The 18,996-nt window shown below is 41.5% G+C and overlaps 1 long non-coding RNA gene across 1 annotated transcript; it reads right to left on the bottom strand.

Moving 5' to 3' along the window:
- Positions 1-12,049: 12,049 nt before the first annotated feature.
- Positions 12,050-16,943, bottom strand: LOC139703301 (uncharacterized). The gene is made up of 2 exons (XR_011705702.1): positions 15,927-16,943; positions 12,050-12,298 (listed from the first exon to the last, which is right to left on the bottom strand). It is a non-coding gene; the product is annotated as an uncharacterized lncRNA (long non-coding RNA).
- Positions 16,944-18,996: the final 2,053 nt, after the last annotated feature.

The following is an 18,996-nucleotide window of genomic DNA, read 5'->3' as shown; positions in this document are numbered from 1 at the left end:
GGAGAAGGATAGGTATGCTGTTTCTTAAGATGTTAGGACAGCAGGAAGCATTCTAATAAATATTTCATACATTCGAGTATATTGCAGATCTAAGTTTTTAAAAAAAACTAGATCGTTATTAAGGCCATCCTTATTCTGATGGGTGTCAATATCTTGCATTTGAATAAAGCTCTTTGTTATTTTCTACGTATGTATGTGATCTATTAAGCTAGCAAGAACTTTTTTATTAAAGCATGGCCAAGTTTTTCTTGTAAACAATTTCCTTCGACCCAGGCAACTTTTAAATAACTGCTTATTGCTAATATTTGTGTTTGTGCATGTCCATGTGTATTTAATTTGGAAACTTTTAGATTTTCTAAAAGGTCACAAAGATTGTACAGACAAGCCTGTGTTCTCTGTTTTGGGAAATTTTGTCCCCCACCCACCACTGCTCCCAAAGATATTTGGAAATGTCTGGAGATATTATTGGTTTTCACAATTGAATATGTATTTAGCGTATATATTGCTTTGTACTATACAGTCCCTGATATCCAGGAAGTGTCCAAGCCACATTGTTAATAGTTTTGGGGTTGAGAAACCCTTCTCTGGACCTCATCCTGTTTCCCTAATAGTATTTTAAATGACCATGGTAGATTGATCAAAAGAGAAAGTAATATTGTTTCAGTATTATTACTCAACTATGGACACTATTAGTATTTCTCCATTTTTCTAAGTCCTTTTTTTAAAAAAATTACAAAATCTTCTTCTCCTGATTCTGATCCGCTTTGTGACAATTTCTGTTTTCCTTTGCTTTTCATGACCTTGAAACTTTTGAAGTTAAGACTCAGCTGTCCCACTCCTTGGTTTATACCCAAAGGACTTAAAAACAGCACACTCCAGGGATGCAGCCTATCAATATTTATAGCAGCATAGTTCACTATAGCTAAATTGTGGAACCAACCAAAATGCCCTTCAGTAGATGAATGGATAAAGAAACTGTGGTATAAATACACAATGGAATATTATTCAGCAATAAAAGCGAATAAAATCATGGCATTTGCAGGTAAATGGATGGAGTAGAAGAATATTAAGTGAAGTAAGCCAAAACCAAATGCTGAATGTTTTCTGTGATATTAGGATGCTGATCCATAATGGGGATGGTGGGGAGGAGCAGGGAGGAATGGAGGAACTTTAGATAGGGTAAAGGGGAGGGAGGGGTATGGGGGTAGGAAAGATGGTGGAATGAGATGGACATCATTACCCTAAGTACATGTATGAACACACAAATTGTGTGAATATACTTTATATATAGCCAGAGATATTAAAATTTGTGTTCTATATGTGTAATATGAATTGTAATACATTCTGCTGTCATGTATAACAAAATGGAATAAATAAATTTTTAAAAAAGAATTAAAAACAAGAAGTGTTTTTTACTTGGGTATGGTAGTGATTCTATACATGGAGCATATGGACATGGGGTATGTTGGGGATTATATCTATGGATGGAGAGTACTGTGGTTTTTACATGGTCAGGGTGAGAAACGACCAGCATGATGCAAGACTTGGGACAATTCCACATAACAAGGAGTTTCACAACTAAAATTCTAATAGCACACCCCCACTGGCACACTAAGAGATTAAGCCCTTCTTATACTTCATGTATAATGAAATAACTTGTCTCAAATCTAGAAATCATTAAGTAGTAAATTTCAAAATGAAAGCTTGATTTTTAGAGTTTTAGTCCCGGAACTTTTTGTACATAACAATTACTATCTCATTTGAAACTGGAGGGTTTAATGTTTTCAGCAACAATTTAAATCTTTTAGAAATCTTTATGACTAAATAGATAAAACTTTTCATTGTGTTTGCTGAGGTACTATAATAATCTATGAGTTGCCACCCAATGGGAACACTGAATAAATTTAAATAACTTGAATTCATGGTGTGGGATGGTATAGTTATGGGGACAGAGGAGAGTATTTGGGGTCAGAGGTGCATTGATGGAATTGTCTGTATCCTTCTACTGCTTAATTTTCCTTTTTAGCTCTTGTGCTTCCCCTAAGTGAATGCATGTGTTTACTGGTTGGTCTTCTGGTTCTCCTCCCTTAGAAAGCAAGGTGCACAGGAAAAGGGGCTTTGTTTATAGCTGTATTCTCTCTCCAATAGGGAATACCATGAAACTCATGTTATAATATGTAGATGGAAAGATCAACACAGACAAGTATTTTTGATTGTCATAACTGGCAATAGTACTACTGATTTCTAGCGAGTAGAGGCTGAATTTGTTGCTGAACATCCCACAGTGCACAGGTCATCCCCACAACTTAGAATTATCTGGCCTAATTGTGCTGAGCTTGAGAAACTTTGGTCTACTTCTTCCTGTGATCTGTGGAATAATGTTCCCTGGATACCATATACCATATTTACATTATCCATCCCCCTATTGATGGCTATTTAGTCATTCTGATTCTTTGCCATGATGAAAAGTGCTGCAGAGAACATTCTCATTAGTGTCTGCAAGAGTTTCTGGTAGCTATACTCTCTACTCTAGAAGACACTTCCAAATGCCACTCCAGAGGGGCAGGAACCAATGGCTCCCACGGCACCCCCTGAGATTCCAATTCCATGAATCTGTACCAGAACTTGGTATCATTTGACTTTTAAATTTTAACCAGTTTGAAAAATTTAAAGTAGTTCATTATCAAAAACAATTTTTCATTTCCTGCAAATGTAAGGCTAAATATCAGGAATTATTCGTAGCCCAAGTATTCTACAAAACATTGATGAAGATATTGGTTCCCACTCAAAATCCTCCAAAGGTGGAATAATTTTTTGTCCAGCATGCACCACTTTGTTTTGTTCATCTCTGTATCTCTGATACATATTATAGAATCACACTTTTTCAGAAAACAAGATCGACTGTTTCTTGTCAGTAAAGGACAGTGATGCTCAGTGGTTCTCCACCACTGGGATAATTATTATTATTACTGTTATTTTTCAACCTCTCTGTCCTTAACCCTCATAATTATTTGGCACTGCTTGGAGATGCTGTTGATTGGCACAGCTGTTTGTGTGCTATTGGCACCTGTTTGTCAGAGGCCAGGGATGCTGCTCAAACCCTCCAATGCACAGGACAGCCCCAACCACCAAAAATGGTATAGCCTAAAATGTCAAGAGTACCAAGTTGGAGAAACCATGCTGTGGAGTCTAGTGAAACAAAACTATTATTATTACTACTGTATAAACTAAGAATAAGTATTTAACTAAGCAAGCTGGGACCATGGGGAGAAGGCAGCCTTTCTGGTGAGCATCTTTCCAGGGAGAAGGCAGGAGAGGACTGGCAAGGGAAAGTCCAGGGTTGTGATCTGAACAGTCTACCCTTAGAATGTGTGCTCCTCAGGGTAGAGAGAGAAAGTCTGGGGGTGCCCGACCTGTCTGGCAGAAGGAATGCGAAGTGAGCTGTTGGCTCAGTGACTCCTGTAGGGGTAGAGGGTCCTGTAGGATGAAAAGACTGCAGGTACAGAGGATACAAGAAAACAGTCCCTGCTCAGCCATTTCTTCCTCTTCTTGCACCTTCATATTGTGGGAGAGTGGATATGGCCTGCAGGGGTCATAGATGTAGCTCACTCTTGCCTGTATTTGAAAATTTAGGCTAATTATTTTGACCTTTCTTATAAGGTCAGGGTGTTTATATCTTGGTATTGAATACATCTTGCTTATCTCAAAGCATATTTCTATCTGTTATATCATTTTCAATGATGCTAATTAGAAATTGTTACTTATTCATAGCTTCTGTCATAACTGTAGTTCACTTTACAATGTCCAGGCAACTTTATGAATAATTGCTTAGCTCTTGTTAAAATACATTTGTATATCTACTTGCACAGTTGCATGTGTGCACCTGCACACACACACACACACACACACGTTTCAATTTGAAATGATTAAAAGAATGTTTTGGTGGTGCTGGGGATGGCACCCAGGACCTTGCACTTGCTATGCACATGATCTACCACTGAGGCACATCTTCAGCCCCTGAAATAATTTTAGATTAAAAAAAGAGTTGCAGACATACAGAGTTCCTGGGTAACAAGGGTTCTCATTCCTGGGGTGGTTGTGTGTCTCAGTGCTGCCCCAGGACTTTGGAACTACATGGAAACATTGCTAGCTTTCAGTAATGGCTGGTTGGGCAGGGTACTGTGAAAGAGAAGTGCTGCTGACACGTAGTTAGTTGAGGCCAGGAAGGCTGCTAAACTTCCCACAAGCTCTGGGCAGTCCCCAAAGCAATAAGTTACCTCCAAGGGTCAGTCATATCTGTGTAGAAAAGCCTTCTCTTTTACCCCTCACTCAGCTCCCCCTAAGGCTCTTATCTCACCTAACCAGAGCATAGTCATCAAAATTAAAGAAATTATTGCCAGATTAATATTAAGTAAATTCAGTACTTTATTTGTATTTCCCCAGATTTTCTGTTAATGTCCTCTTTCATCTTGGGATTTATTTTCCTCCCCCTCTCTGTGACAATGTCTTAGTCTTTCCTTGTTTCTCATGACCTTGATGCTTCTAAAGAGGGCTGTTCAGGTATTATGTAAAAGTTCTCAATTGGATATTGGCTGCTGTTTCCTCATCATTTAGCCAAGACATTGGGATTTTGAAGAAGGAAATGAGAGAGCATACAGTGTCAGGTAAATTATGTCCACAGGACCTCGCTTTATGTTCACCTTCATCCCTTGGACTAGGTGGCATCTGCAAGTTTCCCTTCCCAAACCTGTATCAGTTAGAAGGGAATCTCTAGGCCTCTCACTCAGGGAAGAGGAATTGGGCCTCACCCTGGAAGGGACAAATGCCAAGGAATTTGTGGATACGTGTTACTGTACTATTAGAGTTTAATACCACTGGATGATCTTAACAGACAGCTGAAATAGAAGTTTTGTGGAAAGGAGCCTTGGGATTAATGTCTACAAAAACCTACATCATAAATCAGGACAGCATTTCAAATAAGTCACTGTTTGGTAAACTCTAAAGCTATCTAATGAATAAAACTTCTGGGCTGGGGCTGTAGCTCAGTGGTGGAGGCTTCCCTAACATGTGTGAGGGCCTGGGTTCAATCCTCAGCACCACGTAAAAATTTAAAAATAAAGTTATTGTGTCCATCTAAAACTAAAAAAAAAATTAAAAAAAGAATAAAACATCTAAATGTAAAATAACGAGAAGGAAGTAATATAAAGTCTTTACCTGGGTATGGATGGTATTGATTCCATCCAGGAAATTGCGTGTGTGCAGTCACTGGGACAGGGTAGAGTGGGTGTCAGGGGTTGGACCTACATCCATGACTGGAGAGTGCTGAGGAATTAGAGGTGAGAGTGGAGATAAATAATGTAGCCCAAGGCTCAGGACAGTCCCACCGAAGAGGGGACATCCCACCCCAAATGCCAAAAGCATCTCAGTTAATGCAATCAGAGTCCAAGCCCCTACTTATATGTCATTTACATGTAGTGCCCTATTAACCTCATAGATGAATGAGTGGAAAATTTCAAGCAAAAACCTTGATTTGTGGTTTTACTCCAGCCCCACTGTTTCTAGAGTGCTCACCACCTCTTCTATCCCCACCCCAAAGTGTTTTTATGTATTTACTTGTTTATCTTCTGCCTCTATACCCTTAGAAAGCAAGCTCCACAGGCAAAGGCACTTTGCTGTGTTCATAGCTGTATTCCCTGGCCCTCCAATGGAAACAACCTGAAATTCATGTTTGAACAATGTATCAAGAGACTTTAGATGGAGAGAACAGCATCGGTGACATATGACCCTGTGCCTAGTTTCTGACCTTCTTTATTATGTCAGAAATACAATTTTGTATTTCTTTTTATATAATTCGTATAATGGAATAATATTAATTGTATTAAATTTAATACTACACTATATTTATTAATGATATATTAAAATATTTTAGTAAGTGTAATTAATTTAATTCATATTTAATTGATATACCTATACTATATAAAAGTAGAGATATATGCATGAATATGAATTAAATTACATCATGATTACATTGAATAATAATTATGTAACATGTGTGTAAATGACATTATGATATATATACTAAGCTTTTTCATTTGGAAGCATGTTATTGAGACTTAACCTTTTCTTTTTTTTTTTTTTAATTTAGCTCTGGATTGGAGGCTTCCACGAAGGGCGATTTGGTTCTTTGGAAATTACCTGGACACACTGTAGGTAGCCACAGCTGTAGGTGTGCTACTGGCACCTATGTGTCAGAGGCCAAGGATACTGATCAAACCCTCCAAAATGCATAGGACAGGCCCAGTCCCAAACACAAAACAAAACCATTTTATTTTAGTAGAACAAACCTACTATTATTACTACTATATATAATACCAACAAACACTTAACTTTGAAAGAAAGCATATGATAATCTCTAGTAAAACAAAACTGTTATTACTACTGTATAAAATACCAACAAACACTTAACTTTCAAAGAAAGCATATGACAATCACTAATAAAACAAACTATTATTATTTCTACTATATAAAATACCAACAAACACTTAACTTTGAAAGAAAACATATGATAATCACTAATAAAACAAAACTATTATTATTACTATTATATAAAATACCAACAAACACTTAACTTTGAAAGAGAGCATATGATAATGTCTAGTAAAACAAAACTATTATTACTACTATATAAAATACCAACAAACACTTAACTTTCAAAGAAAGCATATGACAGTCACTAATAAAACAAAACTATTATTATTACTACTATATAAAATACCAACAAACACTTTGAAAGAAAGCATATGATAATCACTAGTAAAACAAAACTATTATTACTACTGTATAAAATTCCAACAAACACTTAATTTTGAAAGAAAGCATATGACAATCTCTAGTAAAACAAAACTCTTGTTATTACTACTATATAAAATAAACACAAACACTTAACTAAGCTAACTGAGCCCATGGGGAGAAGGCCACCTTCCTGGTGAGCCTCCTCCCAGGGAGAAGGCAGGAGAGGGCTGGCAGGGGAAAGTCCAGGGTTGTGATCTGAGTAGTCTCTTTAGAGTTTGGGCTCCTCAGGGTAGGGAGAGGAGGTCTGGGGGTGGCAGACCTGTCAGGCAGAAGCAGTACGAAGTGAGCTGTTGGCTCAGTGACTCCTGTCAGGTAGAGGGGCCTGTAGGATAAAGGGACTGTGGCTTTGAGTCTCAGAGGAGGGTGGCATGGCTCTGACTCTTAGGAGCCAAGGAGGTGAGCGGGCTGAGTGTGCTCGGGCTCAGCAGGACCCTCCTGGTGTGGCCCCTGGGAAGGGGAGGAAGGCCTAGGCTCCTGGGACAGTGGGGCATCTGCTCCCAGGCCTGCAGCAGGGGCTGTGAGACCATGTCCTGGGCTGGCCTGGGAGCTGGGGCCGGTGGGGCAGGGGCCAGGGGAGGCCCCAGGAAGGCTGGAGGGCAGGCCATGGCTCAGTCTCTTCCTCACAGAGGCAGATGCCGTGGAGCGGACGCTTCTCTTCAGCGGCCCAGGCCTGGGCAGGAAGGACAGCTCCACTCCGTTTCTGATGACGGGCCTGAAGGCAGATGGTCTGCGCTGTGGGCTCTGCTGCTTCCTCTTGGGCTCAGGTTCCTCAAACCACAGGGGTCCATCAAACTTCCTTTTCCCTTTGTTGCACTGGCTGAGGTACTTCAGCACTGTCTCCTTGGCACAGGGGTCTGGGGCCGGCTGGGACGGTGGGCACCTGTAGAGGCTCCCTAGACCCTCGGGATTCGTTTGGACTTTGAAAGGGCCGTGGGGCCAACCTGGGTCTGGGGCGTGGCGAAGTCTGCGCTTCATGCCTTCGTGGCGGACCTTGGTAAGTTGGGGTGTCAGGAGTAGCCAGAGGGGCAGCCTGTGCGGATTGTACCTCCCAGGCGGGGTGCCCACCGCCCTCCTGCCTCTGGTGTGGTCCCCACTGTGCAGAACCTTGTGGAGGGCTTGGGAGCGATCCCGGGGCTCTGGGTGTCCCAGGGCAGGTTTACAGATGCCAGGGTCCTGGGGGCGGGGGGCAGGCCTGGGCCTCAGAGGTCGGTGCTCCTGGGTGATTCTCCTGGGCCTCAAAGGCCGTGTTGCTAGGGCGGCCTTGCGTGTGCCCAGGTACCTGTGCAGGCACCTGCTCAGGTAGAGTCCCATGAGAGTGGTGGAGCAAGATCAGTGTCTTTGAGTAGGGATCGGTTCCCAACCTGTGTGGTCGCAGCCAGACACCAAACAAGTGACAGTTGGGGCAGACAAAGCACGTGGGGTGCCGTTTGCGGGGATCTGGCACCCGCTAGGCTCCTGCCCCATGGACACGAGGACAGCACGGGGCAGAGTGGCACGCGGGGCGCCCCATGCTATCTGGAGCGCAAGGAAAGCTCAAGCCTCTCTCCTCCCCATTGGTGCTCTCAGACACAGCCCTGGGCAGAGGGGCCTCGCATCTGTGTCTACATTTCTGACATCGCCAGGGAGAAAATACAAAAATTTCTCCAGGGCTGTAGTTATAGCTGGTGGAGTATTTGCCTCACATGCCTGACACACTAGGTTCCATTCTGAACATCAAATAAAAATAAATAAATAAAGGTATGGAGTCCATGTACAACTAAGAGAATTTACTTTTATTTATTTATTTATTATCTTTTATTTATATATGACAGTGGAATGCATATAATTCTTATTACTCATATAGAGCACAATTTTTCATATCTCTGGTTGTATATACAGTATATTCACACCAATTCAAAGATTTACTTTTAATTGTTCAAGGGCTACTAATTGGTTATAGTACTTATATTTGGAAGTCTGTTAAGCAGTATTTTTTGAGAACATTTCCCTCAAAAGCATGTGTGTAACTTAGAATTCCCAAATGCCAAAATGGAAGGGGGAGGGGCCAAAAATACAAGCAATTGGGCAACAAATTCAACTTAGGGCATTCATGTAGTCCAGATTTGAAGTGGAAGACTGAATGGTGAAGACACTGAATAGGCTTAATGAGGAAGTGCCAAAAGTTTTGAGTGTGGAGGGGACTAAGGGGACTTAGGGTGGGATGAGCCAGTGGGTGCAAGGGAATGAGATCCCTAACACTCTCAATTCCTTATGAGGTCACTTTGGGGCCAATTCCTTATTTAAGAAGTGATCTCCACCTATGTGATTTAGAAAAGAGAGTCCCATGGTATCATTTTTTTTTCTAAAGCTAGTTTTCATGATAGAATGACTTCAAAGGTATATATCTGTTAAGAGAGTAAATGGCATCAAAGTGGACACTCTAATGTCCACAGTGCTTTAGTGGCTTCTTATAGTCTTATCTTTCCCATGTCTCTAGAATTTTCCACATCTTTTTGATTGGTACTGAGGATTTAACCCAGGGGTGCTTAAACACTGAACCACATCCCAGCCCTTTTTATTTTTCGAGACCGGGTCTCTCTAATTTTCTGAGAACTTGTGAGCCTTTTGCCTCAGCTTCTTGAGTCACTGGGATTACAGGTGTGCACCACCACATGGAGCTCCACATCCTTTTTGTAATATAACCCAGTGGGTGTCATTCTGGCTTGTAAAGAGCCTTGACAAACCATAGCCTTCTCCTGGTGAACTACATACAGTAGTATGTGAACCACCATAAATGTGCTCTCTACTGGTAAACAAACCATGTTGATTAGAGACATTCTTCACAGACACTGCAAACTCCTGACCCTTCTTCTCATGCAACAAGAGAGAAAGGATTTCACTGGTTAGTTGATGATAGAGAATAGTGTATATCAATTGTGTTCAGCCAGGGGTGAGTTTTCAGTAGATATTAAAGGAGATCCAGAGACATTTTTGGTTGTTAGTATGCAGTGGGGGTGGGGTAGGGGATGGTAAGGGTCTACAGGCATCCAGTGGAGGCCTGTCATGCTCTTGAACATCCTGCACTGCACAGGATGGTTCCCACAGCAAAGAATGATTTGGTCCCAAATATCAGTGATGCTGAGGTTAATACTCTTCCCCCAGTAGTATATTATGTATCCATGATGCATACATCTAACTAAGAAATTAACACGGGATCAATACCAAGCTTTAAACAGATCTTCTGATCTCTTGCTACTGTCCATTTTTTGGTTCTACATCTACTTCTCCTTGGTCTCCTCCACTCAGTTTTTCTGCTTTGGTCATGAGAAACATCTGAATGTGGAGGACTTCATCTTGGGGACTGGACAGGGACATGGGTCATTGTTCTTTACAGCCAGACAAATCAAGTCTCTATAGGACTTTTCTTGCTCCTTCCCTGTGGAGGTGACTATAGAAAAGAAGACTGCTCCTCTGGGTGTTTTCACAAGGACTTGCAAGGAGCTGGTGTCAGGAACAAAGGAGGGGGAAGTAGTATGTTCCTGAGTCTGGAGTTCCAAGTGGCATGGCAGCAAAACTAGAAAGCTCAGTGCTCATCAATGCAGTCATGTCTGTGCCCTGCAGTGGGACCCAGGGCCGGGGGCTCTTAACACAAGCATCATAAATGTCAAATTCCCTACCTCGGCAGTGTTGAAGGAGAACCTGAACACAGGTCACCTAATTACACTTCCTGGTACAAAGGGCCTATTAATGTCTGAAATTGGAAAATAAAGTATATTTCAAGTGAGCCAGAAAAAAAATATTACCTTATGCTTAATTGATATGAAGGTATCTACTAATTCCTCTCTTTTTGATGTTTGTGTAGCTAACGAACAAGAAAAGTGAAAATATCAAAAACAATTGGCATCCCATGGTAGGACTGAAATGGAACGTGAACTGAAATCAACCACCTGGTTATTATCTCAAATCAAATCATAATCTGAATGTACACTTAAACTGGCAATTTAGAAGGCTACAAGCATCACTGAATTTGCTTAGACACAAAATAGATGAGCAACCTACTTGCAGACGTGTCTGCAGTTTTCAGGGAAAGGTGCTCCCACCTCTGTTTGTCTTCCCCTTGCCTCACCAGGCCTTGGGCCACAGGGGCTCTGGAAAGATGGGAAAGTTGGGCTTTTAGTGCAGGTCCCCAAGGCCTCAAGGGCCCATTCCAGGGTCTAATAACCATGTTTTTGAGTTCTTCTTTCATGCTTGGACTTGTGGGACCTTGGTGACACCAGGGGTCTGTCTCTCCCAAGGTTGCTGATTCCTAGAGAGAACAACTGGGAGTGCACCTTTCACATGCAAACATAGCTCCAGAGCCCATAGCCCCAACCATCCCCTTTTCAGGTTGTTACACTGAAGTGATTATTTCTCTGTTCCAAGTAGTCAGGTATCAGACAACTAGGGAAGGGCCCTGGGCCCCAGTAGCTGGAATTATTCAAGTAGCCAAATAGTAAATCCAGGTTACCCTGCCTTGCCTGTTCCTTGCCACAGAGACCCCAATAAAGGCTCTTGCCCACATATTGCCCTTGCCCTGGTGCTTCCTGACTGACCCTGCTGCTCCTCCATGTGGCCCTGCATGGTGTGCCTGGCCTCCTACCTGGAGGGATCTTCTTCCTTCATGAAGGTCATTTCCATTCTGCACATTTTCCAGGCCTGATTACAACAAACCCTGGGTACCCTTAAAACACTAGGCCTCCAGGGTAGGACCAAAGCAGGGAGCTCATGGGAAGCCTGCGGAGCTCAGAGTCCTCCTTCCCTCCAAACCAAGTGTGGTCTGGCAAGCTGCAATTTACTTCTCCATTAGCTAGCTGTGTGACCTGGCAGGACAGCATTTAACCTTGTGGAGCTTCACTATTTTCATCTGAAAAATGAAGATAATATTAGTGTCAACAGAAAGCTCTTGGGAAGATTCACTAAGCATTTGGCAAATATGGTGTCATACAGCACTCATAAATATTAGCTTCTTTGGTGATCATTTCCCATGGTTGTTTGCTTTTATCATTTTATTCTGTTTAAAATATACTCTTAAGGCATGGCACATGTTAGCCATTATTTACTTAGTTATTTGCTTTTATCCTTTTCTACCAGTGCTTAAAAAAGAAATATGATGCAAGACACATAGGTAATTTCACATTTCTAGTAGGCTCGTTCAAAAAGTAAAACGAAATGGGTGCAATTCATTTGAATAAAGTATTTTATTTTACCAAATATACTCAAAGTATTATCACTTCAACATGTAATCACTATGAACAATTATTAATGTGGCAATTTGCATGTTCTCTGTCCTGTTATATATCTCTTACAATATACCACATCTCAATTTGCTACATTTTTATCAGAAATACTTGATCTGGGGCTAGGGCTGTAGCTCAGTGGTTGAGCACTTGCCTCACATGCGTGAGGCACTGGGTTCAATCCTCAGCACCTATAAAAAAATAAAAGAAAGATGTGTCCATCTATAACTTAAAAAATGTTTATAAAAATACTTGATCTGTGTTTAGATTTCAAAAAATTAATATCTAAAAACATGCATACAGGGTTGGGGTTGTTGCTCAGCAGTAGAGTGCTTGCCTAGCACATGCTGGGCCCAGGGTTCAATCATCAGCACCACATATAAATAAAATAAAGTTACTGTGTCTAACTACAACTAAAAAATAAATATTTTAAAAAACATGCATAAACACACTGGAACTGGTTGCAAACTCTTAAAACTTTTCTAATAACTGAGTTGAATATTAGTTCTTAGATTGAAAAGTAAATGAATTAAATAAAATTAAAACTTCATCTCCTCAGTCTCACTAACCACATTTCAAATGCCCAGTATAGTAGTCGCAGCAGTTTTATGCTATTTAAAATGTATTATCTCTAATACCAATTAACTGATCCCAGTGTTCCTGAAGTAAATGACAATATTGCAACATTATCTGTTCACTCTGTTACAACTCTTCATTTAAAGTTGATGAAGGTTGTTTTTTAAAAAAGTTTTAAAAATGGCTTGGCCATTTTCTTCCAATACTGCATCTTCGCAGCTTTCAAATTTGACTTCACTCCAACATACCCAGTGCAGATGACACAGGGTTAAAAGTGGGTTTAACACATGACCCTACAAGTTTGCTTCCAAATAAACTAACAACCTCAGTCAATATACTACATTTAATGGTATTTCTTAATCCCAAATAAAGCTAATGAGAAAAGCATGACAATCAGGTATAAAATGAGATTATAAAAACAGGGAAATTTTGGGCAAAAACAACAATCGATATTTTGGGAAAAAATAAAATTCATATAATGAGTATCAGTGAAGGATCAGCATTTGTTCGTTCCCACCCCCTGATGGGCATGATACACTAATAGCCCCAATCCATTTGCATCTAAAGCAGAGAAGATGCTTTAGAGAAATACATTCTCCCTGTAAGAATTAGACAGGAATTGAAGACATGAAGACACATTTCTTTTTTTAGGGATGATCCCATAAAATATTCTCTTTTGGATGTAACAGTTAAAACTAAATTACAGAAAAAGTTGTGAGAAGATCTATTTCTTTATGCACTCACTAATCCTTGGTAAATTATTCCTTGTCCATCACTTGTTAACTTCCTTTCTGGCTTCACTATCCTGAACTATCTCAGTTAGACACCTCAAGGTCCTGACTAATTTTACCTTCTGCTTTTTTGAAAAGAACCTCACTCCCAAATCCTATTGCATTTATTGTAAAACTTTCTGATTTTACTGCCAGAGCCTTCACTTAGGATCTTACCATCTCTCACTTGGATTAATTTACACTGTGTCTCTGCAGTTGCCTTAGTTAATCTAAAAAAGTAAAGTAAATGCCAGGCTTAATGGCAGATGCCTGTAATCCCAGCAGCTGGAGAGGCTGAGGCAGGAGTATGGGAAGTTCAAAGCCAATCTCAGCAACTTAGCAAGGCCCTAAGTAACTCATTGAGACACTTTTGCAAAATAAAATATAAAAAGGGCTTGGGACGTGGCTCACTGATTAAGTGCCACTGGGTTCAATCCCTGGCCCCTACCGCAAGAAAAAGAATGAGCATTATTAAATTTATTCCCTATGGTTAGGATCTCACGTCTACATTTTTTTTTAAGGGAACAATTAGGCTCAATTTAACTAGATGGCTTTATTCACTTTTGTTGAGTTTTGCATGTGTGTTTGCATACATAGTTTTAAGAGTGAGAATGTCAAAATGGCTGAGATAGAACTCACCTTACTTAAGCCATGTAAAAGTTGCATCAGGCTTGTCAATGCAAAAACAAATCATAATGAATTCTATATGTATATAATTATACTGCACAAAAAATTAGAAGAAGGGAGAAGAGCAAGTGGATTTGGGGAACAAAGATGAGAGGGAATGGGAAGGCATTGGGAAATGCAATGGATCAAATTATTATGTGCATGTAGAAATATGGTATAATGAATCCCACTATTATATGTAATTACAACGTACCAATAAAAAAAGTATAGGGGGCTGGGGTATACCTCAGTTGGTAGAGTGCTTGCCACACACACACACACACACACACACACACACAACACAAGTATGGCTTAGGATTTAAAAAATAGACTGTATATAAACTTTCAATACATTATCATGGCAATACCTTAAACTAGGTAAGAGCACCTTTATTTATTTTACTTTTTTGTTACTGGAGATTGAACCCAGAACTGCTTCGCCACTGAACCACATCCCCAGCACTTTTTAAATTTTGAGACAGAGTCTCTAAGGGTCTCAAAAAATTGCTTAGGGCCTCAATAAGTTGTTGAGGCTGGCTTCAACTTGCAATCCTCCTGCCTCTGCCTCCCAGGTTGCTGGGATTATAGGTGTGTGCCACTATGCATAGCAAGAACTGGGTTTTTGAGTGTGTTCATCACCTGAATTCATTGAGCAGATTTAAAAAGCAATAGGCCAAAAATTATCTGAATATAGAATTCGTTTCTGCCTTTTCCCAACTTTGTAGGAGTAATGTCAAATGTATACAAATACAGTGGAAATAATGTAATAAATTACTTATATATCCAATGCTCTATTTCAAAAGTGATTGACTTTGGCTTGATGAGCCTTATGGGAGCTAGCCTTAATGTGCTACATGTCATTTGCTACCAGTGTTTATGCATGCCTTGTATTTTTCTAACACACTCCTCACTGATTGTTTCGCAGATTTAGAAACATGTGGAAAAAATATTCTAAGTATTTAAAACCATTCATAAATTGTGTATTGATTAAGTGCCACACAGACTGAACTGTCTGATTAAACCATTTACACTTATGCAAAAAAAAGTACTGGTTAATGGTTACAATTACATCAAAAAATTCCTTGTCATCAAACTGACCCTTTATTTTCTCACCTCCTGATTTTGGAAGGAAGCCATCTTTTGCAATTCCCCCAAACCTAACTTAAAGATTTTGTTGTCACCGAAGAAAGCTTAACTTCTTCCTTTTGCCCACTTCTTCCCTGAGGGCAAAACTCAATCTGGAGTTGCCAAAGGTTTCAAAATACATTTCTTATATTTAATTTGTGTGTTGAAAGTAATTGTTCTAGTGTTATCAATGCAATGCACTGCACTTCCCTCTCTTCATCATTTCCCTAATATTCATTTTCACTCACAATTTACTCAGTCTTCACTGCATTCGAACTGTAAACAGCAGTAGCCTTCTGCCTGAATTCAGGGAAAATAAAGGTGTGTATTGGCACAGAGAACTGTGTACCCTTGTTGCTTTTGGCCTTTTGGTGAACTCCAGCCCTATGAATTTCCCATATATGCTGCAATATAACTTCTCTAAGAGATGGATAAGGGTGCTTTTCTCAGCAGAGATTCCTGACTGTTCTCCAAACTATAGATAGCAAGATTTTAAAAAGCAGAGTGGAAATCGGCAGAATTCCTGTAAAGGAATCAGAAAAAGCAGAGAACAATGACTTTTGGTGCCTGACACCAAACTCTATCCAAAGTAAGATTTACACATCTTTATTAACTACACCTATTTCTCAAGCTTTTCCAGCAAAAATGAATGGGGGGTAATTACAATGATATTGACACTAACCAGTTAGCAGCAGCCTCAGACAGCAGCACTTAACGCTGAAGGAGAATCCCAGACACCAATATTTGTATTTTGGAGATTATTCTCCTCCAGCTCTGGGGTACCACTCGAGAGAAAAGGGGCAGGAGGAGGAACTGAAGACTGCAGAAAGCTCAGATTTATCCACAAGACACAACTGTGCTGGTGATCCTCTACACTGGCGATAGCTGTGAGTCTGTCCTTTGCCCCTGGCACAGTCGGGGACAAACTCAATAATGCAGATCCAAGAGAGTCCCAACTCCGCGTGTCCCGGTTTCTGGAACTGCAATTTCTTTATTTGCCAGTCACTGGGACAACTGCTCTACGTTTAAATGAGTGGCTTCCTGAAAGAGTGGTGATCCTTACAATGGAGAAACTGAGCTAACACGGAAAGGGAGCTATCCCCGCCGCCGCTCTCCCGCCCTTCTTAAGAGAAGCCCCTCCAAGAACCTGAACATACACGCTGGACCAACATGTTCCTAGGCGCCGGGCCCATTCGTGGAGGGTGATCATGAGTGTGGAGACACCGTGTGGTCCCTGTACTCTGTGGCATACCATGCCCCCACTGTGGGTCACGCTACGAAGTGTCACACGACCCTAAAGGACCGGAACTTTGTCGTTCGCTCTAAGAGGCCGAGGTTCATGGGCGCCGCCATCTTGGCTACGCTCTCCCGCACCTCACCACGCCCCTCACGCCGGAAACGACTTTCGCCAAGCCACGCCCCGGTCCTTCCAACCACCGCCTCTATGAACACTATGCTCTTCGCTCTAGACTCCTCTCCTTGTTAATGTAGACGGGTGGGTACCGTCTATACCAACCACCGGACTCTCGCCGCGACTACGCCACTGTCTTCCGTAGGGGCCACTGTTCTTATTACGTGCAAGAGGAGGAAGGCCACGGCCGGACTCTGCCCAAGCTCAGGGCACATACGTGCGTCCCGCCTACTTCAGGCCCCTACTCAGGCCCCTCCTTCCGGCCCTGTGCCCGACCCTCCCTCGCGCTACTCCGTAGCCCACCTCCATCCGTGGCCACGCCCCCACGCTCCGTCCAGTCCACGTCACTGAGCATAAGGCCGTTTACATCCTCCTGACCACCCGGTCACGTCCATCTTGCCCACCCGAAGCCCCTCCCTTGCCCCCACAGGCCATATTCTCGTTCAGGTCTCGCCGCGGCGATTCGCCCGGGCTTCGGCTCTTCCTCTGGGCATTGGGGCCTGTGCTCCTCAGTGCCCAGGCCCCTACCTTCGTCGTTGACCAGCAGGCTAGGGCCCCGGTTTCCTGTCATATCCCTTCCCTCTTGCTACACTCCTCCGTCCTGGCCAATCCTAGCAGTCTTCCCAGGCTACTCGCCACAATCTTGGACTCACAGTAGTCACTCCCATCCCGCGCATGTGTATTTGCATGCCTTAATCCTCGCTCGTCACTGTTTTCCCAGGCCACCCACTTTCAGTTCGGTTGTGGTGACAGCTCTCCCTCCAGGACTAGGTCCCGCTACAAGAAGGAAGGCAGGTCTCCTTAGAAAATTGTCCTGCCCAGGGTTGGACACCGGTGGCATTTATAGCGTGAAATGAGCCCACGATTCTCTGATCTTCCTCTAAAAATCGACTTTGTTCACGTTTTTCTCAGCATTTTAAATACCACCTCTTAATGAACAGAAACCAGGTAGGAAGCAGAACTGTTAAACCAGTGGTAAAACCCTGTTTCTTCCAGCTAGGTTTCATGTCCTCTAGCCCCCCCTAGGGAGCCATCTGAAACTGTGTCCTTTCCACCCCTCAGCACCCTTGAAATACTAGGCAGATGTGTGTGTGTGTGTGGCATGAGCACACACTCCCTCTGCTCCTTGTTCCTTCATGGTGTTTAGGGCCTGTTGAGACACCACCACACTTAAAATTCTGCTTGCTGTCCTCTCAGAGATTAGTCTTGTATTTCCTCTGTTTACTATTCTGGGGTCTACAAGAAAAAAGCCAAGAGGTCACTATCAGCTTTAATTTTTTTTTTTCTGCCCAGAAATTTCTGAAGAAGTTCCTGAAGGAAGGACATTTTCTATTCACCTTTCATGCATTCATTCAAGAGGATTCATCCAGTATTATATTCCAGAGACAAATAAGATATATCCCAAGGAGCTTACAGGCGAAAGTTCCCCCAACTTGGGTTTGGATAGGGCAGGAAATAAGGAGAAAGTTAAAAATGGTGTAGTAAGGGGATTGATTGGTAGTAAAGGATCTGGTAAGTGCTGGTAGTTGATTGAACTAGTAGCAGTATTTGGGGGCAGAAAACAAAGGAAACCACTTTCAAAGTACTTATGACAACCCCTTACACAACTTCTCAATAAATCCTCACTGAAAATATGCCCTTTTTAACTTGTGTAGAGGGCTGTAGTTTTTCCCTCTGTGGTAGTAAGATTGGCTACATATAATTCAACATATGGCAGCAGTCAAGATCTTGTTTCCTATTTTGACATCCAGCAGTCAACATTTTATGATCAGATATGAAGTATGAGTTCCTTTCTCTGTTCACCTTCCTTCCACTTCTGCTGTGAAGATAGTAGGGAGGGGATTAACAATGCTGAGTTAAAAGTAGCACAGAGTAAACAGCAGTTTTCAACAAAATATTTTTCTTATGTATACCTTGACCCTGAGAACTCCCATTTATAGAAAATGTTTCAAATGCCAGTCATTTATTGCCTGAAAAAATAAACTCACATGAAATAGGACCAAATACACTCTGTTACTGCCTTGATTTTTATAACATAGTTATATTCACCTTTGGCTACAAATTATTTGAAGCAATTTACCAAAATTTAAACAACATTGTATAGAGAAATAGTTCAAAGAACCAGAGGGGTAACTCATTGAGGAAGAATAAATAAAGCAGTCAATTACATACCCTCGGATATAGAAGGTGGGGATAACAAAAATTTGAAGGTTTTATGGTGTTCATAAAAAGCAGTTGGGATTTTGTTTTTGAGAAACACAATTTTTCTTAAGCTTTTTAGTCCTGAGGGCCATGCCAATTCCTCACTATTATCATGCTGTTAGTTAAGTGAGAAATATGT

The sequence above is a fragment of the Marmota flaviventris genome, chromosome X, assembly GCF_047511675.1.
Source record: "Marmota flaviventris isolate mMarFla1 chromosome X, mMarFla1.hap1, whole genome shotgun sequence".
NCBI classification, from domain to species: Eukaryota; Metazoa; Chordata; class Mammalia; order Rodentia; family Sciuridae; genus Marmota; species Marmota flaviventris.
Note: the sequence above shows the minus strand (reverse complement) of the source record. Positions and strands in the feature narration are given on the sequence as shown.